Source organism: Paramisgurnus dabryanus, chromosome 9 (assembly GCF_030506205.2).
Source record: "Paramisgurnus dabryanus chromosome 9, PD_genome_1.1, whole genome shotgun sequence".
Taxonomy (NCBI): Eukaryota; Metazoa; Chordata; class Actinopteri; order Cypriniformes; family Cobitidae; genus Paramisgurnus; species Paramisgurnus dabryanus.
In genome coordinates this window covers 38662641-38688389 of record NC_133345.1, presented here as the reverse complement: position 1 = coordinate 38688389, position 25749 = coordinate 38662641, and the positions used below count along the sequence as shown (strand labels likewise).

Genomic DNA, 25749 nt, shown 5'->3' with positions numbered 1-25749 from the left:
CACGTTGTAGCATCACTAATGCAGCTAAAGATATTATTATCCCAGACTGTATTAACAGGAATCAGATCTATTTTTAACCAAAAGCGCTCACTATCTGTGGCACGGGAGTGAGGAGCTGGTAATATGCATTTCAAGGACACACATTACAACAGCACATTTTGGCTCTCACCCAAATAAGCATTTTGGACACCCTATAACAAATGATCTGTATGTACTTCGAACTGAAACTTCACAGACATATACCTATATACCATCTTGTAGAAATGGGCATAATATTGTCCCTTTTAAAACCAGACTGAGCTCTCTTATGGAAATGTCCCTCATTAGAAGAAAAGATTACTAAGAACAGGAGTGTAACATAAATGTTAAAGTAAAATAGTAAAGTCTTAAAAGGGGACATTTCATGAAAATCTGACCTTTTCCATGTTTTAGTGCTTTAATTGGGTCCCCAGTGCTTCTATCAAACTAGAAAATGTGAAAAAGATAAACCCAGTAACCATTCTCTGCAAGCATGTGAAAAAATAGGCCATTGAAATTTGTCTCCCCTTTGTGATGTCAGAAGGGGATAATACCGCCCCTTAATCTGAGCTATCCAACCATGGCACTGCCATTTAGTGCAGAGATCAGTTTTTTTTTTTTAAAGGGAAACAAGGACACCCAAAATGGGAAATTTTGTTCAAGCCTACAAAGTGGCAATTTTAATATGTTATGGGGTGGTTTCCCGAACAGGGATTAGACTAGTCCTAGACTAAAAAAAAAATGTAAGAGCTATCCAAACTGAAAACAACTTGCACTGACATATATTTAAATACATCAGTGCCTTTTGTTTGACCTCAAAATGCAATGTTTTTAGTAAGGTATGTATGTTAAAACTAGTAATATTTCCTAGTCCCGGTTGCATACAGCCCCTTAAGGTTTTCTCTTAAGTATGACAGGTATTCCTAAGGGAATAATTTAAAGGTGTTGCATACAGTATAATCCCTTAAACGGTTCTCTTGGGTAAGGGTAATCGTTAAGTGCACGACAGCGACCCAGGTTTGCCGTTATAAAATACTATTGTTGCCATGGAGATGCATAAGAAAAAACTTAAGGGGAACAAAAGGGTAAACTTAAGGTAAAATTACACTTAAGATGCTTTATGCAACCGGGCCTAAGCTAATCCCTGTCCGGGAAACCGCCCCATAATAAATTATCTATATGGTATTTTGAGCTAAAACTTCACATATGTGCTCTGAGGACACCAAAGATTTATTTGACATCTTTAAACATTCTTGTGAAAAGTTCCCTTGGAACATTATAATAAAACCCCAAGCTAAGATAATGTCACCTTTGCAACCGCATAGCAATGCCCTGGCAACTATCCACAATGTGAATGGCACGCTTTCATTGGCTAACATCATTTTTTTTCTCGAAAAAGTAGAGCCTAGTTTCTTGTTTACAGTTTATCCTAATAGGGCTGTAAGGTCTGGCTCTTTCTTTTGAACAGTTTTGAAACAGCTCGTACCATTAAAGGAACTGTCAGGTTCACCCAAGTGCAGTTAAGGTCTGAGAGGTGCCAGACAGTCTAATCCAAAGGGGCTCAGAAAGACTTCTGGGCATTATGCTGCATGGATTTTCGTCATGGTTTCAGAGTGTCAGAACACTCGAGTATTCACATTCGCTCAACTTAAGCACTTTTCTGAATTCTTCAGGTGTCTTTATGTAGCCGCTGACTGACTGATGTCTGATTGGTGTTTCAGAGGATAGATCAAGATCTGACCGATTGCCGTCTTTACTCCGAATGAATTCAGCTGCGCAGATTGTTTGTGCCGGGCTCATTTCGAGCCTGAGCTCTTTGCCAATCCTATCATCTCAATCCTTCGATCCTAATTAAAGATCTGTTAGTTTGGCTCTGTTTTTGCTCTTTGATTACTGTGAGAAGAGCGAGGGATTGTGTACTCCTCTGATGGCAATTTCCGTCTCACTGGTAAAATGCTTTGTTGTTCTGTGGGTCTCTTTTTAAAAAATATATAGCAAACCTTTGGTCAACATTTGCACAAATTTGCTACAAATGAACGGCAAAATTATTTATCCAATGTGTGTTCTCATAGCTTAGGAGATAAATCTATGTTTTCTGAAGCAGATGAAAGAGATCTTTGGTCAAGTGGACCTAAATCGGATGTAAACATGTATTGTATGTGTGTTGTGCTAACCGGATGCAATTACAGGAACAAATTAGGTTTGAGTTATACATGCTGATATGAAAGAGAGAAGAAGAGGGTAAAAATCAGAAGAAAACAAATTTTCTAACCGGCTGAGACGTGAGGCTGTCAGTGATCAAGGTCATTTGTGTGTTGCTAAATCTGGAATATCTGTAACCAATTCAGCAAACAATATCTGTCATGTCATAAAGTTCAGGTATGAGTCTAGCCAAAATAAAGTAGTATGGTTTCATATCATTTTTGCTTACATATTCCATTATCTAAGCAAAGGCAACAGTTGCTGGGTTTCCATCCAAACGTCAAGTGAATTATTTCAAAATTCGCAAAAATATGAATTAGGTGCATTTCCATCAAGGTGTCCGAGGGAATAAAACAAGGCATGCTTAGAAATGGAGACAGGACTGCATTTAGTTACGATTTGTCAAGTTATAAATTTACTAGCAGTGCAGCTTGTAATTGTCAAACTAAATGCTGTGCACAGAACAACAAATGCTGAATTTTTTATGCAGGGACTAACAGTAATGGCATTGCGATGACATTGAGTCCCATATATGATAAAGACTGCGTCAGCCTATACAGCTAGACGATCAGTCACGTTGGTATAATGTTCATTTATTCTGTAAATGTGTTTCCATCTTCCATTATTCACATTAAAGGAAAACACCACAGTTTTTCAATATTTTACTATGTTCTTACCTCAACTTAGACAAATGAATACATACCTATCTTTTTTTCAGTGTGTGCATTTAATCTTTGTACAGCGCGTCGTGACTGTGTTAGCATTTAGCCTAGCCCCTTTCATTCCTTAGGATCCAAACATGGATGAATTTAGAAGCCACCAAACACTCCCATGTTTTCCCTATTTAAAGACTGTTACATGAGTAGTTACACGAGTAAATATTGTGCCACAAAATAAAACGTTAGATGTAAAATGTTAAATATTAGAACTATATTGTATGGCAGAAAAGCACTTACTGTAGTTTGCAGCACTTCGACCTTGGCGCGCAGTAACATCATCACTCCTGACTCCTCCCCCTCTCGCTTAAACTTCTGTCAATATTACTGCGCCCAAGGTCGAAGTGCTACAAACTAAGTGCTCTTCCACCATACAATATAGTGCTCATTATACCCTTAATTTTGGCGAATTAAGGGATTTTTTTTGCTTTAATGGAGGTTTGGCAGCCCATATGTAGTTAACATTGTACATTAATTTTACACAGTAATGTTTGCTCATTATAGTTCTTGATACGCATTAGCTATGATTTAAACTAAGGTATTCTACTTGTTATTTATTTTGCTTGATATTAGAAATAAACTACTCTAAAAGGACTCTTTGCAGAGTTTACCAAAAGTTACGTTTGTCGTTTGTTTATGTTGTTACTGCCGAAACCGTCTGTAAGTATCATAGCTCTCCTTGGTTATTCAGTGCGTATCTGGTCCGGAGTCGTCTGCTGTCTTGGATTGCTCTATCTGTCAAACGTTGTCTCTGTCTTTTAGTTCTCTCAGTAACCCAGACTGAGTCATCTGAGTTATTTGATAATCTCCTACACGGTTGCATTGCTTTATAATATTTGATCTGTCTGGAACATATACCTCAGACAGACTGATCACATTACCACACTTCTATAAAACTGTCTAGCTATAATTCGTTTACTCTCTCTTTCATAAAGGCTCCTTAGTTTTTCTTTTGTTTGACTTTTGCTCTATTAGAAAAGGCAGTTTACTTTGTAGAACAAGCATAGATGTGAAAATAAAATTAGTAATACGTTTCCAAAACAAACAAAATTAATTAATTGTAACAGAAAATTGTTCTCTTCTCCATCATATCTGCGTGCAGTCCAACAAGGCGTGTCGATGCACCGTGCCAGACTTGACCTGAATAAGGATTGATAACGTGAGGCGTCTTGATTTGTCATATTTGAGCTGTGGTCTATGCAACCTAGACTGCAAATGAGGAAATTTTCTGTGACTAATAAATTTAATTAGATTTATTTCCTTTGCATGAGCATGATGCTTGAGATGAGTCAGTTCTCATTAATTTTCATTTTATGGAAAAGGGCAGCTTTGTTAAATTTTCTTTTTTGTCTTCTTCCACAGAAGTTTGAAATGGTATGAAGGTGAACAAACGGGAAGATTTACACTTTTGGGTGAACTTTTCTTTTAATTCAAACGCTAAGGTGACCTTCGAATAAACTGTGTGTATTTCTCTGTTCGTATCTAGTTCAACACTGCTAGTTACAGTACTCATAAAATAAGCAAATAATCTCGCTCTTGGATTGTCATGGCTTAGAACCCGTATGTGATTTCCCCTAAAGATAATGGATCATTAAAATGTCACTTGTTTACGACTGACTCCCGTTTTGCATCGAACGAGTAAGCCAAGAACCACTGGGTTCATCACACCATTTGGCTTCCTCCCCAAGCGATATATTAGAGGATGTGAAGCCTAGATGGTAAGCTAATTGTAGCGCAGTGGTCCAGACACTATTTCAGTCGTCTCTAGTGAGGAGCCAAAGCTTCTCCAGACTCAATATAGCACCAGTGATTCCTATCAAAGGAGGTAATGGTGTCCTAAACCAGTCTTGAAGTGCTCAGTATAGAGCAGAAATATGAGGTTGTTGTCTCCCGAGAACAGAGTTAACTGTGCAACTAGCCGTTGGGACGTGGTTCAATGAGTGAGACCTGGGGGCAGGTGGCTAAATTTCTAGTATGCTTCTTCTCAGAGCTGTGGACACAGATGTTCAGAGGTGTTTTATGTAAGTTATTTACTCAAGTTTTATCATAAACTGTATGTGCAGAGGTGGTCTAGATGTTAGTCTTTCAAAGAAGATTTAGTTGTTTAAAAGTCAAATTTTGTTGGTCTGTGGTTAAGCAATTTGTAACTATTAATGACATTTGTACTGATACACTGCAATACTTTTTTTGTCTCGTTTTCTAATAAAAATGTCTGAATATTCTTAAATTGAGACACATTTACTTTGTAAGCAAGTGGCTTAAGATATTAAGTCTTGTTTATTGAAATAAATTATGAAAATCAAGATTTTTACTTAAAACAAGTCAAAATATCTGCCAGTGCAGTAAGAAAAATCAACTTAATTTAAGTTTACTAAATTGTTGAAACTGGAATTACGTTTATTTTTCTTATTGCACTGGCAAATATTTTCACTTGGTTTAAGTAAAAACCTTCTTGATTTTCATAATTTATTTCAATAAACAAGATTTAAAATCTTAAGCCACTTGCTTACGGAAAATTACTTTCTTACTTAGCATTTTTTCTTGTTTTCAGTAAAAATATTGATGTAGCAAAATGACCTTAGAAAATAAGTCTAGTTTTTAGACAAAAAATATAAAATTTAAGTGAATTTGTGCTTAAAACAAGCAAAAAAAAAAAACAAAAAAAAACAATTAACTATTTTCTCAAACACTTAATTCAAGAAAATTCAAGATATTTTGCTTACCCCATTGCCAATTTTTTTGCTTGTTTTAAGCACAAATTACAAATTAGATTGTATATTTTTGTCTAAAAACTTAGACTTATTTTTAGATCATTTTGCTTATCAAGAAAATACATCTTGATTTAAGATTTTTTTTATATTTGAACTGAAAACAAGACAAAAACATTAAGTAAGAACGTCATTTTTTTGCAGTGTAGGGTGGTATCTTAGGGTTAAATGTAGAAGAAAATTTTTATGTTTTGAATTCTGATTTTCATCATTTTTCTAGTTGCATTTATAGTAATTTTACAGTTTATTTTACAACTGTTTAACTTGTTGTCTTGTTCAGAAAAGTGATTTTGCCAAAAAGTGTGCATGCACTTAGAGGGTTTTGCAGCAAAAGACAGTCAAATTAGTTAAATACCAAATAAATTGGCATTTGTGAAAAATGCATTACAATTACTGACATCCTAAACATAAGATCCTGATAAAAAAATATGCTAATTTACAAGAAAACATGTCAGCCGCACTTAGAGGGTTTTGCATTTGAACACACATGTATTTTCCCATAACTGATTTTTGTTTATTTTTATGGATTGCAGCTTTGATAATTACCTTGTTGTCCACCGTATGGTTAAACATATGCAAGTACATGCGCTCATTATTAAACAACAAAAGTGTTTGTTTGTGTTTTGTTACTGCTAACTGTGCTTGTGCATTTATGACTTTGTACGCTGCCATTGGGGTCAGTTGGCAGTGATTCAGTTGCAGTCACTAAGATAGAACAGAACATTGATGACTCACAGCAGGAAACTGACACTCGGCATCACTGTATGTCTGTTATGGAGAGAGCGTTTTGAAGGGTTGACTGTATTGTCGGATTGTATTTAACATCATTGCAATGCCTCATATGCATACAGTACATATTGTGACAAATGGGACGTCCAGAGCTTTCTTTCCAGAATGACAGGGTATTTATGGACAGCGGGGACATCATGTTCAAATTTGTCCTAGATTAATTGTCTTGCTGTCTTTTGTCGTTTTTTTAAAGTGCTCTCATAAGACTCACCACTCATCCTTTCCATCATTTTCTCGGTTAGCTTTTACGCATATCGGTTTGCAGTCTTTCTTTATTTTGCCTAATTTTTCTTCTCCCTGGTTGACGGTGTCTTCTCTCTGAGTGTGGCTGATTGGAGCTAGTCTGTCTCTGGGCGTGTTTGCTGAGTATAGGAGTCTGTTTTCCCCTCTGGTGCTGAAAGACCTTTTCACAGAAATGCACTATGATGCATAATGTTTGTAATGCTGAACACAAATGGCTTGCTTGCATTCTTCTCTGCTGTCATGTTTTTGATATTGTAATTTAGAGGGATCACATGATGTTTTCTTCCTTTAGCTCAGTTGATAGAGCATTGTGTTAGCCACAGGCACGGCTTGTCTGTATAGACAGGTAGGGCAGTGCCCCACAATAATATTAATCCACTAGAAAATATGTAATGTGTCAATTTTTTTTTAACAAAAAAACCTATTTTCAGAAAGTGAGATGAAAATGATTGGAAATTGAGCGCCCTCCCGAGCTCAACAGCGCCCCACATTTATTTCATGTAAATTTGTACTGAAAAATGGAAATGCGGCAAACCCTTATAAAGAGCCATATGGGCAGATTTGAAACTGCCCCTCTAGCTTTTACGTTATGCTATATAATTTTGCGTGACAATGTTAGTATGGCTGTTTCTTCAGGTTGTGAGCATCGCGAGTGGTACAAATCAACTCGATTGTAATAGTGTAGAGTTTTTCTTAAGGAATTTGTTTAAAAGATGGTCAGTAAATGAGAAAATGGACATCAAACAACTTAAATGACATGCCAGATATAAAAATTGTGCAACAACCAAATGACCAATGGTAAGTCGTTTAATATGGCATTTAAAGGGTCATCGGATTACAAATCTTTGGCTGTCTTGTTGTACTAAAGTAACTTTGTTTTGGTAAGCCATTCTTTGCAAGCATGTGAAACAGAGTCCTGCACGGGTCCATTTTTGGAGACCCTTTCTCACCCATACCCGCAAAGTTCAGCACCAGATCCGACCCGTCACCCGTGATTATATCAAAATTAAATCTGCACCCGCCTGGACTCGTTAATATTTGGCCCGTTACCCGACCCGTACCCGCACACGCATAAATCACACACACTAAAATCATTTCAATTAAAGTGCTTTTTTATCTCGTACCTCTCTCAACATCACAACAGCGTCATGAATAGGTTAATGAAACAGGCTAAAGTGGGCTTTGTTTTGCGCCATTAAAGTAGCCTACCATCGGCACAAATGGAACCTGATAACTAGGGATGGGCATGATTAATCGACGATCGATAATTGATCGTTAAGAATTTAGTCGATGACGTTAATTTGTTATTGATTAATCGAATACTTTTTTTATCTAATGCAGGTTGCGTTGCCTAGTGTAGCATGTGTCTTGAAGCAATTAAATGAATTTCACTGTGTGGCAGCAATTCAACATTTTACCACCAGGGTGCAATATTTGACACCATACTCCGTTATCTGTGACCTTCCGTTTTGATTTCAAAAAAATAATCATGAAGAGGTCATGATTTTTTGGAACAAATGAGGTCTCTGTTTAAGAATGCGGCTCGCAGCTGCAGGTTCCGCTGCTTCAGAGCACCGCATATTCAAGCGCATATATGTTCCGTTTGTCTAACTAAATGTAGTTTAACTGTTTGCCACAAGTTGATCTTGTAATAAAGGTGTCATGGAGGAAAACACGCTGAATTTTTGTATTCAACATTTTTGAATTATTAAAGTTAAATAATTATTTTTTATTATAAAAATATTAATGATTAATCGATAGTCGATCGTTAATTCTCCTGACAATCGACTAAAAAAATGTAATCGAATGCCCATCCCTACTGATAACTATATACAAAAAGACCTATTAATAAAAAAAGACCAAGAAAAACAACCTACCTACACAACCCCTGCTGTGCTCCTTAAGTCTCGTCTCGAAATGCTTTCTAAGACAACGTTCAGCTACCGGCTATCAACAGCAAAACTTTATGCAACTCCTGCAACGCTCGCTCCAACTAGGCTACAAGAAGAATCAACAAAGTTCGCGCACTGTCGCGGTGTTGATGTGATGGGTCACATGTCATATGTTGCTCGTGTAATGGTAATTAGGGCGTGCACACCAAAAGTTTTACGCGGGTACCCGACCCGTTGCAGGACTCTGATGTGAAGCAAACTTCGTTCAGATTTTGCCTGTTTTGCGATGTAGGTAGCAAGGCCAATTACAATAATACTGCCCCTTAATCTGCACTACCCAACTACGTCACTGCCATTTAGTGCGGAGAGAAAAGAGAGCCAAAAACAATTGACAACACAATTGAGTTTCAACTGCAACAAACCACCGTCATTGCGATCAGTGTATGCATTTCATTAGCTCATTTGCATTTTAAAGGACACACCCAAAACGGCACATTTTTGCTCACACCTACAAAGTGGCAATTTTAACGTTATTATAAATTATTTATGGGGTATTTTGAGCTAAAACTTCACATACGCACTCCTGGGACACCAAAGATTTATTTTACATCTTTAAAAATATCTCATTATATGACCCCTTTAATCAACTATGCAATTATGCAATCCATTCAACCAATTTTTTTAAGTTTGACCTGTGATTAGTTGACATAACTTGAAATTGTTTAACTTAATTTTTTAAGTTAAAGTAAAATAAAAATATATGTTGATATGATATTATTTTTACAGTGCATTCTTTTATGTTGCTTTAATGTTTGTTATTGGGTCCAGTGTAAAAAGCAAAAAGTTGGATAAACTTAAAAATTACTTCAATTGGTAACACCTAATTTTTTTGATCCAACGTTTCAATTTTTACAGTGTATAGTTTGCAGAAAGCCATATTGTTACAGGTTCAGACAACATGCAACTGTTAAGGCAGAACGGCCATAATTTAAAAAGTAAATTATACAGCCACACGTTTCTAAATATAACTTTTAGTATCTTCTCACTGATTGGACGAGCTGAGTGCCACAGACATACTGTATGGATGCTCATGGGCTGTTTTTAAAACTAAGGTTTTGGAGTTTGAGATCTAAAACGTATTGTTTTATTGTGATATTATTTTTAACTCTATTATTTCAAAAGAAGGAAATACATTTTTCGTGAAACGACCCAGTTAACACATGCAATTTCACTCTATTGCACAAGCCTAGCAGATTATCTTTATTTTCACCTTTTTAGCACATGGCAATTTAATCTCAAATGTCAGACATCAGTAGAGCTTCTTTGGGGTCTGTTTTCTGTTCTTTCTTCCTCAGTATTTTTATCAAAGCGGTCGTTCTTTTCAAAGCTATATTTCTTTGTCAGCTAAAAAGAATTGAAAGATTAGGATGAAGTTCCTCAACACAAACTTTTCAGGGATTGGAAAGTAGAAATGTGATTTTCTTTGTGTACAGTATTCATGTCAGATACATAATGATTATTTATATGACTGATGTCTGATGTGATTTTGATCTATTGTCTGCTTGGATTCAGCTAAATTTTTATTTAATAAATGTTTCCATTACATGAATAGATTTATTTCAGTTTACAAAATTGTAGATCAGTACACTGCATGATTTTGTTTTTTACAGACTGAGCTCAGCAAGTTAGTAACAAACATGAATTATTCACATGTTGTAATTTGCCATTATAAAATCAGAAACAAAAACAGTGTGCAACTGAGATTCACAATAAAATAATGAGCCTGTTCAACAAAAGCATCTCTTTGTGTGCTTAACAAAAGTGTCGGCTAAATTCTCTGTAGCCATTTACAAAGGCCGTATATGCATACAATAACAGCTGCAACAGAAACAAAGCACAGTAGAGGAAATTAAACATCAAAACACTAAAGGCCGAACTCAATAGTGCACATGTTACATTCACTTGTTTTATACTTGACTGGATTTCTTCAAAACAATTGATGTATTGTAGTGAATGCTTGCATTATAGTTGCGTACCTGCAGCTCTTGTTTTTTTCCTGGTTTTGTAGAGCTTAATTGGTTACACACATAGTAATAAAATCTATAGCTTTAATGCATTGTAAATCGCTTTGGAATATCTCAAATGCATAAAATGCAAATGTAAATAATTAACAAGCTGTCTACAAATAACTTCAACTGTCTCTGATGTTTCTTCAGCGAAACAAAACAAAAAGTGAAACATTGTTGGATCGCTGGCTCTTTACAAATAGTTTGCTCATTTAAAGGTGCATTGTGTAACTTTTAGAAAGATCTCTTGACAGAAATGTTGTATAATATACATAACTATATTATAAGTGGTTTATAAAGACCTTACATAAAAACTATATTCTTTATATTACCTTAGAATGAGCAATTTGTATCTACATAAGCCGCGGGTCCACTTATATTGAAGTCGCTGTCATGTTTCTACAGTAGCCCTAAATGGACAACGTTGTCTCTGACGATTATGTGATTGTCCTGTCGTGGCTACCGTAGCTTCACCTGGATTTCGAAATGGAGGGGGAAGCCGTTGGATGCAATTTGTTCATCGCTAGATGCCGCTAAAAATTGACACAGTTGACATGTAAATGTAGGATAATATGAATAGCATGCATACTTCCTAACAAGCCACATCCTTATCTGAACCATTTACAAACAAGGTGAGAAACCCAGTAATGACCCGCGATGTAAGTGTTGCCTATGCAACGAATATACAATCTTAATATAGGAGTGTTATGACAGACAGCCGCAGTAATAAATCCCCCACACTGACGCTGTTAAAAATATAACAGCAAGCATCTGTTTTTGTTAAGAAATAGTACCAGTGTATATGAATGACCGTCTGGAGTTTGGCTCCCAGGAGGTCTAGGTGAGCAAAAACCTGACACGTGGATTTATGGATTTCACGCTTTTATTGGTGGACCTCATGTCAAAGAGTCTACGGGACTGAGTTAAAGGTCAGATGCATGCAGACCTGACCACACAAGTGTGAAGTGAACCCCCTGACACATCTGACACGTCAGGTCCTCAGAGTCCTGTCCAGGCTCAGGGTTAAAAACAGATTGGCCAGAGGGAATCCTCATATCAGAGATTGAAGACCATACACAGAGAAAGAGTATGAGAGTTGCTATGGTTATTTAAAAACAACACAGTGTTGTTCATATTTTGCACGGAGGACAATTGCTCAGTGTTGGGTCTTTTATGGTTCTGATGGCATAATAGAGATCTCTGTTTAATTTAATAATCTTCACTTCCTGTCACGAGAAATGGCGCGAAGAAGGGGCTACCTGAGACTTGTTTTTGCTAGGGCTTTGACGATGCATTATTAAAAATATCTTGGTGTGAACGTACATTTACTGTTAGTACATGTTAACGATTAACAAAGTTACAAATCCCAAAGTAAACGATTACGTGAGTTATCGTCTCCAACTTAAATCTCTTTTCTTGGACAACAACAAACACACTGTAGGCAATGGCAGTTTACTACCTTGGCTTCCTTTCTGGTGGTATTCAGCCAGTCACAACGTACAGGGGTGCGTTTCCCAAAAGCATCGTTAGCCAACGAACATCGTAAGTTCCATCATTACTAACATTGTTCAACGATTTGGTGTTTCCCGAAACCATCGTTCAAACGAACATTCGCAAACTGCATCACTAAGTTGTGTCGTTGGAACGACAGCTCTTGACCTGTCGATAGAAGCATCGTTCCTTGTTATTATCATATGTAGATTTACGTTGATCATGCTTTTGAACAAAATAAGCAAAAAACATGTAGTACAGTCTATATCCATCATTCTAAATATATTAAAATTTTTATTTTATGTCTTTAAATTTGTAAACAGAATGAAAGCGCTGCATTTGAAAACTGCGCATATGCGCAGACCTACAAGCTTTGAGACCCTGGGGAATCCCTGGTAGGAGTGACGTAAGAGGGAACTTGCGCGTGAATTAAATATCTTGAAAATAAATAACTAAATTACAAAAACAAAATCCTTCCGATGCAATATATGTTATTTACACCAATATTCTGACATTAAATCGATTTGCACAGATTAATTAGTACTTCACCTCCCACGTGACATCATCAACTATGTCGTTAAACCAACATCGTTCAAATTATGAATGTGCGACAAAGTTACTATGCTTTCGGGAAACAGTCGTGACAAGGGAGTTAGTTTCTCCAACGATGCATTGTACTATGGTCGATCAGCAACGAGTTACGTTGTTGTTTGGGAAACGCATCCCAGGTTAGCTGGCCAATCAGACGACACTGCGCTTTTCAGAATGATGAGCTTTGTACAAAATCAATGCGTGGAGGCAGGGCAAAGAGGAACAACAATAATGTATGGTGTGTTTTTTGAACCACAAGCCATGCGGAAACACTGAATTACAGCAAATACACAAAATAACATTGTTTTAGCAATGTAATAGGTGCTCTTGAAAACTATATAGTCTCTCTTATGTGAAATTTAAAAGAGCCAAGAGCTCATAAAGTTGTTGTCTGTACTGTCAGATATGTGACAGGATGGATGTCTCTAGCTCATGCGCTGCTATTCTGCAAATATGACACGGAGTCTGTGTGTTCATCTCAGCTGGGAGAGATCAGCTCCCTTCACAAATAACAGTTTTATTGCCTGTCTGCTATAGCTTTTTATTAACTCTCATGCTGGTCACTGTAGTGTCACCTCAAAGTGGGTTACTGCATGTCACAGAGGAGCCAAATGCATCATACTGTAAACTGGGGAAGGGATTTAAACAAATTATTCCTTGTTTCTCTTTAATCCCAACTTGATCTCATGAGAATACAGTACGTGTGTATTTTTACGTAAAGTGTGGATGTAGCAGAGCCATACATTTACTTTATCAACGTTATCAATGTATAATATTGACGTGTTGACAGGACTAATATGTTACATATTTACATATTAACAGCTTTACAGACAGATTTGTACATATTACTATTCATAAAAATTAAAATAATGGGCATTGGCGTCTCTTACTCATATTTATGACATGTTTTCAGTCGTATTTTCTGACTTATTTATTTAAGACAGTTAACTTATTTACCTAATGAAATGTTTATGACTTTCAGAGAATTACATAATATTAAATAAGACTACACTTTAAAACAATTTCTGTAATCATTTCACCATTTTTTATATTTAGTTTGTTGAGATACACAAAATGCATTTTCTCCTATGCAACAATTATTACACTAAAACAGGATAAATTCACAAAAGATGTACATTTTATCCATTTGCTGTAATCCATAACTATATAAATTCATTATAAATTCATAGGATTGCAAGGAACAGATCCAAGCCCAGCTCTCTTCAGCGACTGTAAACGTAAAATCTCGAGTTTGTTATGAATTCAAATATTGCGCTTCAAGAAGCTTTACGAAACATTGCTTTATGGCAGTGACTCTTTGGGCCCTATTTTAACGATCTGAAATGCAAGTGCAAAGCGCAAAGGGCAAGTGACTTTGTGGGGGGATCTTGGGCGCTGTTGCTATTTTTCCGGCGTGAGAAATAACTCTTGCGCCAGGCGCAAATCAATAAGGTGTTGGCTCGAAGTAGGTTCTTTATTCATAGGTGTGGTTTGGGCGCAACGTTAAATAAACCAATCAGAACGTCATCCAACATTCCCTTTAAACGCAAGTGTGCAAGTTTCATGGCAGGTTGCTATTATTATGACGGATTTACCAGGCGCACGCCAGGAGCGGTTCACAGCCGAGGAGACCAACGTTCTTGTAAGAGCAGCAAAGACAGAGAAGTTGTTTTGTATGGGGATGGGAGAAACCCGCTCAAATCAGCGTCGGTTAAACAGGCGTGGGAGGAAATAGGCACAATTGTCTCATCAGCTGGCATGCCCAGGACGTTGCGCCGCAAGCGCTACAATGATGTCAGGAGACGGGGGAATCCCAAGCTTGCCAGCATAAATTGGGCACGCCGTGTAACGGGAGGTGGATCTGCCTCAGGACCTGACGCCAGCAGAGGACATCGCTGCGTCCACCCTCACCGCTGAAAGCCAAGAAACGCAAGCAGTCCAACCCCAAAGTACACTTACAAATCAAGTTCACATACATTAAGGTTTCTTCTGAAAACATTTTAATTATTATTTACATAAAATAAACGTAATACAGCCACACAACAAACTTATGAAAATATTTTAATCGTTATTTGCATGATAATTTTTAACGCAGCCACACAAAATAAATAAATAAAAAGGTTCAAGGGAAATTATACAGCAATCTTTATGGTATGAAAAATTTGTAAATGTTTTCGTTTTGTAGCTGTAAACATTGTAGCAAATACGACTACATTGTACGCTTTAGCATCTCTTTACAGTAAATGTCCAAAAAATATGTTTTGTATTTTTGGAAGTTATGTAATACTATTAACAGTTAGACCAGCCTGGTAACTCCCATTGCTAGACTGTTTTACACTGTTCAGACAGTAAAAATATTCTTTATTTTTTATTTCGTTTATTTGTTTATTTTTGCTTTAAGAGCCTTCCAAAACAAATAGGTCACATTATAGCATAATGTAAGTAAATATATGCGTAAGAACTGTTACGACCAGGGGTGCGTTTCCCAAACAACGACGTAACTCGCTGCCGAACCAACATAGTACAATGCATAGTTGGAGAAACAAACTCCCTTGTCACGACTGCATAGTAACTTTGTCGCACATTCGTCGTTTGAACAACATAGTTGATGATGTCACGTGGGAGGTGGAGTAGGGTACTAATTAATCTGTGCAAATCGATTTAATGTCAGATTATTGCTGTAAATAATATATATTGCATCAGAAGACTGATTTTGTTATTGTGATTTAATTATCTGTTGTTTATTTTCAAGATATTCAACTGATGCGCAAGTTCCCTCTTACGTCACTACTCGCAGGGATTCCCCAGGGTCTCAAAGATCGTATGTCTGTTCACATCCATCATTTAGAATGATGAATATAGAATGTATTAAGTTTTTTGCTTATTTTGCCCAAAAGCATGATCAACGGAAGTCTACATATTATAATGCTTCTGCAGGTGAAGAGCTGTCGTTCAAACCACACAAGTTTGCAATGCAGCTTGCGAATGTTCGTTTGAACTAGGGTTTCGGGAAACACCAAATCGTTGAACTTTGTCAGTAACGACAAAACTTACGACAGTAGTTGCCTAACGATGCTTTCGGGAAACGCACCCCAGCTTGTTTCAAGCCGCAACATAAAAGAGGGATCAGGCAGGAACTTTGAATTCATGCAAGTTTTATTAAATTAAACATATGCCACAACCAATGATAATAATAATAATTTACAAAAGTCTAGGGATAAGGGAAAACCAAGAAATAACAAACAACTATAACAAAATCTGGAGGCTACATGTGTAAGAAAGACATAAGAATGAGCCACTCCTGAGGAAAGCTTCCCCAGAGAGTGCCTTCCCCCCAAATAACACACAGCACTCTTATATACTTTAGCTAATTATCAATCAGCATGAGCAAAACCAATCAGGAACTCCCATGATCTACACCATGGGTCTTCTTTTCAGATTTAAAATGCTAATTCAAAAGGCAAATTACACCACACCGCATCTGCATTATGAACTTTAACAAAACTATTGCTCGAATTTAAAAATGTATGAAATGCATGCCGTGATTTGGACATGCCTTGATGCCTTTCCGCCTTGGAATGCTGCCTCAAAAGGCAGCAATTTAGAGTTTTCGGACACAGCCTTAGCATCAGGGGGTCCCGGCTCCATGCTTCTTTTATCTAAGGGGTTCCTGTCTGGAAAAACATTGAAAACCCCTGATCTTAACACAGTCTCACCCCATGGCGTCAATATTTGACGACACTTGACCATGCGTCAATATGTTGACGCGGAGGGTATACCTTTCGCGTCATTTTTTGACGAACTGGGGACTTCAATACTATTACGTCCGTTGCATTCTCTTTCCTATTTTCTTACCGTTTTCGCGTCGGTTTAGGGTTAGATTACGCAAAATTAAACAGTGTACGCGAAATTAAACAGTTGTCACCTGGCGTTGGGGTTAGAGTTAGGTACGCGAAATTAAACAGTTGTCACCTGGCGTTGGGGTTAGAGTTAGGTTTGGGTAGGGATGTCATTATGGAAATCTAACCCTAAACCGACGCGAAAATGGTAAGAAAATAGGAAAGAGAATGCAACGGACTTAATAGTATTGAAGTCCCCAGTTCGTCAAAAAATGACGCGAAAGGTATACCCTCCGCGTCAACATATTGACGCATGGTCAAGTGTCGTCAAATATTGACGCCATGGGGTGAGACTGGGTTGATCTACACCATTAGAATCAGGAGGAGACTCAGGGTCGTCACAGTACTTTTCAGTGTTTGTCAATGGAGGTCAATGGAGATCAGCGATGGATTTTAGTAAACTTTTTTTAGCAAGCCGCACCATTCCAATCACAAACTATACATCCCAGGATGGTCTTGGTTCAATTCGATAAGGTCTGAGATCATTTAGTGTGTTCACATATGTGACACCCTGTGTTACTCTTTTCCCCCAAAGGCTATTTAGTTTAATTTTGTTTACTATTGTCATACAGTGAATCCGAGTAAACAATCTACAGTACTGTTTATGCATATTTGATGTCCCAATTAAAGAACTGTGAATTGTTATAAGGTATTAAATAGACATAGAGAGGCAAATTAAATTCTTTATACATTATAGTATGGTATAGAAATGCAATTCATCAAATTTATTATACACTGCAGCATAAAATATCATCTCCTGACTGATTGATTATGCTTTCAAATTGGTCCCATCTCATTTCAGAATAAAGCAACATCGTATGTAATTTCATCTCATTCTATAAGAGGGAACTTTATGTCTACTTAAGTTTCACATTCACACCCTAAACTGTTTGTCATCGTTTTATAGAGAGCTATATTTGTAATCGTATTACAGTAATGTGAAAATGTAGAGTCTTACTGGAATATAATGAAACCTAAAGGAACTGTATAAGGAGATGATTTGCTACCCATGGTGCTAGATGTGCATATTTGTGGATGCTTGTGAATGCATGAATGGGCAGATGATATGACTAGCGATGACATTGTCTTGCAGTGTGACTTGCAATATGTCATTTAAAACTTCACAATATCTAACTGTGCTATAATTAGTATGCATGTCATGTTATGACATCTATTATTATTCTAACCATAATTAATTAAATATTTGGGTCATGCCTATGGTTCGGTACATTTTATACCCCAGATTCCTAATAAAATGATCCTACAGGAAGTGACATCATTTATGCAGACCAATAATATAAATGTGAGCACCACCAGTGATGGGAATAACAATGTTATAAATAAACTCTGGTGCATGTGTGTGTTGGGGGTTGGGACAACCACAAAACTGATGATGATTGGCTTAATTTCCATCGTTAGCCAACCAGAGGCCGAGTGGCGCTTGTGTTTCTTTACAAACAAGCACATGCACAGTCCGAGCAGTGTTGCCAACTTGGTGACTTTGTCGCTAGATTTAGCAACTTTTAGTGACTTTTCTGGCGTGGTTGGAGACTTTTGGAGACTGACGTGAAAGCATGTAACGTTTTCTCTTGTCATGACCAGCGGGTGCTGCTGCTGTGGGCCCCATCCCAAAGCCTTCACAGGCAACCAGTCCTCGCGCAGCAATCCTTCTGAGTCACACACATGGCAACGACAGAGCGATGGCAAGTACAACGAGCTCAAAGGTAGTGTTCGCAAACACTGGAAGTGTAATAAGCACCTCGGTGAGGTGAAAGACAAGCACAAGTAATTCTGATCTAATGAAGCACCTCACATCATCACATGCTGCCACATAATTTGTGGTTTCTCTTTAGTGTCCATTTTTCATTCATTTAACAGATTTAATATTGGGGACAAGGTATTTGACATATTTAAACTTCTTTTTTTTAACATAATTGTTACTTTCCCTTAGCCTGACGTTGCCATACTCAATTCTAGTCAGAATTTGAGTCTGATACCGCTCCATTGAGCTATAATTATGAGGCGTGTCTCAACCGAAAAATGCCTCTGCACTCAATTGGATAGACCTACCCCAAAAAGTTGAAATTACGTCTTTTGCAGCCTGACCGAACTGCTAGTTATTTCACTACAATGACACTAACATTGTGATTATACTAAGTCTGAGTTAGCGAACGTACATCAACACCTACTATGTTTACAACATTTCATTTATATCACAACATTAAGTATTTACTAAGTCATACAGTAAGACTATCTCTTACCATTTGTACGTTAGGTGAACTTCATCCATGATGATACCCATTACGTTGGCTTGAAAATATTGGAGCCTAGCATGTCCCTCCACTTATTCAGCAACCACGATTCCGGGCTTCCGAAAAGAAGCTGGCAACAACCGCTAATTATATCCATCTTGTCGTGCACGCCGAGTTGCATCGCTGTGATACCAATTTCTTGAGGATTCTAAAAGAGGATTCTCTGTTCCTCTTTTAAAATCAATGCTCTGTCGATATCTTTTAGAACAGACTCAATGTCAGAATCCACACATCTGAATTCTACAGCGGCAGCCATTTCGTTAAACAGATTAAACACACGCGCTCTTTGGTGACATGATTCATTGCGTTACTGTTGATCATCTGTCCATCATCGTATAAAGCCGGCCCTGACAATTTGATTGGTTCGATCATCAGCTTTGGGTCTAGCATAGTAGCTCCTCAACGAAGAAACTCCAGACCGATCTTCCCGTTCTCAAAATGTTGTGGGCGGGGCTAAGATCGGCTGGCACCCAGGCTAACTTTCCCTGGTAATTAGTTACTTTTATAATGATGTGACACACTAACTCAGTTACTATTTGTGAAAAGTAACTACTACAACTAATTACTTTAACATTGGCAAACCCTGGTGAGCACATATTGATTTTAAGCTGTGAAAGAAAATCCTAAATATTATAGCAAACAAATATTATTTCAGTTATTTTCAATATCTTAATTTTCATAATTTTAAGTTCATTTTAGTTGATTTTATTGAATTTGTGTTATAACTAAAGTCGAAATGAAATTGAAATGAAAAACTGTACTTTTTGGGGGAATATTTTAGTCTTTTTTACAAATTACATATTTATGAGCTTCATTATTTAAAAAAAAAATAATGTGCCCTCATAATCTTTAATCAAAACACAAATCTACTCCCAGTAGGAACTATCTCCCCTTACTTCTGGTCATCCTTGAAAAGATCGCAGTGATTGGCAAATAGCAACATGACCCAACTTAAATCAATCCAATCAATTCTCGATGGACGAATTCAAGTCTCACCTCCCTTTAATTTGTTTGAAAAGCCGTTCACTCGGATATATGTCACCACGGGGAAAATAAGACAATCGCTACTTCCGTTTAATGGCGACTTCAAGATACTGCAGGTACACAGGGTGTATCCCAATTCAGGGGCTCCGGCCTTCCGAGGCAATATTTGAGGGCAAATTACATCAGCGGGCTGTGACGAAGGCTGTCCCAATTCGAAGGCTCCTTCAAGGGATTGTTCGGCCAAAAATGATATTAAACCCATGATTTACTCACCCCCAAGCTGTCCGAGTTGCATATGTCCATCGTTTTTCAGAAAAACACATTTTCGGATATTTTAGAAAATGTCTTAGATCTTTCAGTTGATTAAATGTAATGTTACGGGGTCCACAACCTTCAAGTCCAAAAAAGTGCGTCCATCCTTCACAAATTAAAACCAAACGGCTCCAGGATGATAAACAAAGGTCTTCTGAGGGTAATCCGCGCGGTGTTGTTGTAGAAATATCCTTATTTAAAACTTTATTAACGAAAATAAATACCTTCCGGTAGCGCCGCCATCTTAGACTCCTCTGTATTCAGGAGAGAGTATTAGCGTAGTGTACGCACTTTTCTTAGTGACGTATGACAAATTCGGAGGGCGGGGGCACAGAGCAGCAGCAGAGTAGCCTCCGTATGCTGTGTAAGATCTCATCCTGAATGCGGACGCGACTAAGATGGCGGCGCTACCGGAAGGTATTTATTTACGTTAATAAAGTTTTAAATATGGATATTTCTACAACAACACCGCGCGGATTACCCTCAGAAGACCTTTGTTTATCATCCTGGAGCCGTTTGGATTTAATTTGTAAAGGATGGACGCTCTTTTTTTGGACTTGAAGGTCGTGGACCCCGTAACATTACATTAAATCAACTGAAAGATCTAAAACATTTTCTAAAATATCCGAAAATGTTTTTGTCTAAAAAACGATGGACATATGCAACTCGGACAGCTTGGGGGTGAGTAAATCATGGGTTTAATATCATTTTTGGCCGAACTATCCCTTTCATATGCAATCGCCTCCAAATGTGGTCTTTTTTCCCCTAAAATCAAGGATCGATAGATTAATCTTTTACAGCCTTGTTTATCCAAAGATTCATTGTGCGCCTGTGACGTACTGGACATTTTGAAATAAACATTCAAAACTGTAGTTAAATAAAAGTGTATATTTTGCAAATTAAAGCTCCTTGTGACTGTTTAACAATTATTCATGATGTTTTAGTTATGTGAATTAATATTATTGCTGCAATATTGTTGCGTTTTGTTGGTGAATTTTACATACTGTTGGATAGTTTAATATGCATCAGTGTGTCATATTTTCTAAAATAAAATAAAAATATCTGGCTCCATATTTATTTTTAAAAGTCTGAAAGGTCTCAGCTATTGTGTCCCGCTGACAAGCATAGTGGGCGGGAACAGCAAATGACACAACTTCCCCCGTAGGCTAGACCGTCTCCGGTCGACTTCAAATATCGAGCCTTGCTTTCAAAGTCTGCGGCCTTAAAATGATCCAGACCCTGAAATGGGATGCAGCCACAATTGCCTTAAAATTCTGGTGGCGTCTAAAATGTCTGTAACCATCCCCAACTATGCACTTGATTAACTAAAGTTGTAACTAATGTATGTGATGGGAATTTGCCTTTTCAAATAAAAAGATAATTAAAAAAAATAAAGTCTGGTGGCTTAAAAGTCCTTTAATAAAAACTTGTATAAATTAAAGTTCAAAAGATACTGCAAAACAGAAACGACCCATTTTTTCTTTAAAAAGTTTAATTTTCACATGGCAGGACTATTCATGTGAACTTTAAAAAAGAAAATATCTGATAAAATGGCAAGACAGCTCTTAAAATGTTCCAGCCAATTTAAAATGTTTTAACATTTCTTGCTTATAAAATAGTGTTAACCTGAATTAAATGTAATGAATGTATATGTTTGAACTTATTGTAGATTTATTACTGGACTATGTGTGTATGTGTTAACTGTGTAAATATGTATTGTGCGTTTCTCACATTTGTCTCATAATAAACAAGGACTCTCATACAGTATAATCACTCTTATTCTCCCATCCGGTCGGTTCCTGCTTTACTGTGACTTTCTTTGAAGTCCGTCCACTCTCCATAATGTTGTTGTTTACACAAAATAGTCCCATGTCGGAGACGTTGTCATGGGAACAGCACATACGGCCCTGAGGCTTTGTGTTATAAAGACGAAGGACAGGAGTACACTGTGTGTTGTTAGGTCCGTCTCTTACATAAATGGATTACGCTCTGAATAAAACAAAAAATTGATTACATTCGCTCCACACCGAGAAAAACCAATCATAAAACGTGAAGAAAATCGCTCAAGTAATCATGCGGCGAGCTAATAATGTTTTCACGCTGTTCATTTTGGAATCGATTGCGATGCCGTCAGGTTTTACAATGTCCTCAAATGAGACCGTGCCCCGACTAAACCCTCTGAAAACATTTCTATTATAAGACTGCATGTGTCTAACCTGAAAACTATCAGACTATACAACAAGAGTGATGCTCATTATAGATGACAGCTATGTGTTTCTCTTTTCCTAGATGTCATTTTCACAACTCCCCCTGAATAACATGAGATGTCAGAGACGTCAGTTAAAATGACACGCGGTGCTAGACACATAATTCTGAAATGCAGAATCTTAAAGTATGCTGTATTTTTAAAAAGTTATACACATGTTGACCTGACTACATACTGAGTAAACAGGACATATTTTTTTATAAATGTACTTTGTATAATTTATTTTAAGCCTTGACTTTTTGCACAGGCACAATTCTTGGACGTGAAGCTTTTGCTAAGCAGGTCCTTTTTAAAAATGTTGCCCCTCTGTGTGAAATCCAGACTAAAGTCTCATAATCGAATGATGAGTTTTTGAGCATAAAAGTTTGATTTCAATCATTGATTTCGATCTTTGATATTTACTTCAATATGAAAGATATCAAGGTTATACAGTATTTTCACACAGTGTTATGTAGGATGATTTTAGGTGGACAACAGTAAATCACAAACAAATATTTTGCTGGGTTTTTACAGACTAGGTCACATAAAAAAAGTTATTACACGGCCTATTGGAATGCTTGATTCTGATTGGCCAGTTGCAACATTTGCAAGTTTGTCATTCCCAAATAAAAATAGCTCAAAACGTTACACGGTAACCCTGGCATTGCAAATCTTTTAACAGGTACAGTTTAATATTACACAAAAATTAATTTGTCTTTTAATAATATATATATATGACATTATATTTACAAATGATTAAAACCAAATGTGTGCTCTTGACATTTAATCGTCTTATCTTAAAAACCAAAGTAAACAGGTTTTCCTCGTGGAAGGTCTGCATTCATTAAAAATAAGCAAATCCATATTTAATGTTTCTTATGCTGGGTACACACCAAAAGATTTTTTACAACTTAAGAGATTTTAATTTAAGATTTTCAAAATGTGAAAGACCACAAACATGAGGATTACAAATTCCAGATTGACCCGTTTTGCTCCTATAGTGTCTGGTGTGCCATGATGTGTCAAAGACAGCACACCACACTCAAACAGATTTTCAACCAAAGTCTTGACTGTGAACACAAGAAATCTTGCAAGAATTCAGAATAAGCATGGTGGACAATATGCAGGAAAAAATTTGAATGATAGTGTTTGGAATAATTTTTTTAAAAGTGTTTGGGTGAAGTCTTGGAGACAGCGGGAATATGGTCCATCTCTGCTGTCCACATCAACTCCACTTTGTCATGACTGCTTCCGTCTTCCATCATCGCACTTTCTGATTGGATATTGTTTCGTTTCACGTGATAATCTCAAAAGCGTCCGTGCATTTGTCCTCAGGGTTTCCCCCACACATAATTATTTCTGTTTAATATTTACGATTGGCGATCGGGACAGCTCCGACATTCTTCCGAGCAGGTTCGGACACTCTGACCACACCTCACACCAAGGGAAAAAGATAATCTGAAGAACCATCAAGATAATCAAGACATAGCAACGATTGTTGAAAGGGGGGGAAATTGGCCCAAAATCAGCCCGATTATCTTTTGGTGTGTACCCAGCATTACCTTACTTTAAAGTAAATAGCCGTGTAATCAGCGGGATAATGTACAGGCAGCCGTTTGTTATTGTGAAATAAGCCCCTTCAGTGTCATACAGTACAAGACCATCCGCTTTGCTTCGGGTCCTGATCACACTGTACGGGTTTATTTCTGCACTTAACATTATATTTGTTTCTCTTACTGTGTGTTCACACCAGATGCGAATAAATTGTGCTATTTGCGCGTAGTTGGACGCTTGAACATTATCAGTTAACTTGCTTTATTTGTGAGTGAAATTCTTGTCATTCGTGCGTGAAATACTCTTAATTTGCCAGCTTTAGCTAGCTTGTAGTCTCAATATGTATATAGCTCAATTTGAGTAAAGAGCGGTTTTTTACAACTTACCAGATTGTCTGACCTCCTCACTCACTTTCTTCCAAGTAAGATCCTTTTAGTTTCTGTTTCTACGAAGATTTTTCATATAGCTCTGGGTGTCCACTTACAGCAACGATAATTTTGTCCTCCATTGTTTTTTCGTATTTCTGCCTCAGCTCGCTACGTCGTAAACACGTCACTACTAGAGCAAGCTCCTGATTGGTTAACGTGGCACGAATATCACGAATCACGCGTGACGTGCTCAATTTGCACTGTGTCATGCGCGCCGTAGGATGTCTATCGTATCTTTGCATTGACTTAACATGTAAATCACTCGCCCTTAGCGCTTTGTTGCCATCCGGTGTGAACGCACCTTTACATGGCACTGAGTGGTCTGTTAAGGTTTTATGCATGTTAGATATTTCTACTGTGAAAAAGGTCATAGTTATTGTTCATTTCATTTAATTTGATCTGCAATCAAATGCCAAAGATTTCAATATGAAGTCATACTTTGTCTCAAATAAATCCAAGCAATGCTGTCCGTATACTCGTATTGCTCTTTGCTCTTGTCAAAAGTTGTCTCAGTTGTGTCTACTTTTTCTCCCCTAAAGGATTTAAGACAAAGATAATACTTAAACGAAAAATAACTCAGAAAGCCTCCCGAGCTATGAAAAAGCAATTTCTAAGTAGCAAACTGTTCTTCTGGGATCACACATGCGGTGTGTGATTTTCACCAATCAAAGCAAAGATTGGTCTGACTCATAAGTGCCTTTGTTTGTTTTTCATGCGGTAAGTATTTGAACTATATACGAGTGGTTCAGGTTCAGTGCTCAGGGGATTAATGGTGTCAGAGCGGTCACCTTTACTCCAGTACTTACTGAAGGGCAGGTGTTTCCCTGATTGAGGACTGCAGTGTAATGACAGCTCCACAGTTCACTTTGATTGCAAATTGAGGACATTGTGACCCTCATCAGCACCTCACACCACTTCAGATCAGCAAGCCATCCATGAGAGATTAAAAACATTACGGTAAGAAAACAGCATGGGTCCTCATCAGACCAAACTCATTCATAGCTCAGGAGACCAAGAGGGGCTTTAAACGACATTAGCCTTTGAATTAAACATGCCCCTATTCCCCAAACCCTCATGCCCCTCTCAAGATATACAGACACATTTAGAAACACTTGCGCTACGACATACAGTATATAGAGTTTAAAATTAGTAAATAACATTTTGGCTTTAGTTTTTTTATTATTGGGTAAATTGGATAATGTCGGTATTGCATATTAACATGAAAACTCTTTAGAGACA

The 25749-nt window shown here is 37.3% G+C and overlaps 1 protein-coding gene across 1 annotated transcript in view; it reads left to right on the top strand.

Moving 5' to 3' along the window:
- The first annotated feature begins 4809 nt into the window (after positions 1 to 4809).
- large2 (LARGE xylosyl- and glucuronyltransferase 2) overlaps positions 4810 to 25749 on the top strand; it is a 142791-nt gene continuing 121851 nt past the window's right edge. Inside the window, exon 1 of the mRNA XM_065282814.2 lies at positions 4810 to 4957. The gene's annotated coding sequence lies outside the window, so the exon portion shown is untranslated. The remainder of the gene's footprint in view (positions 4958 to 25749) is intronic.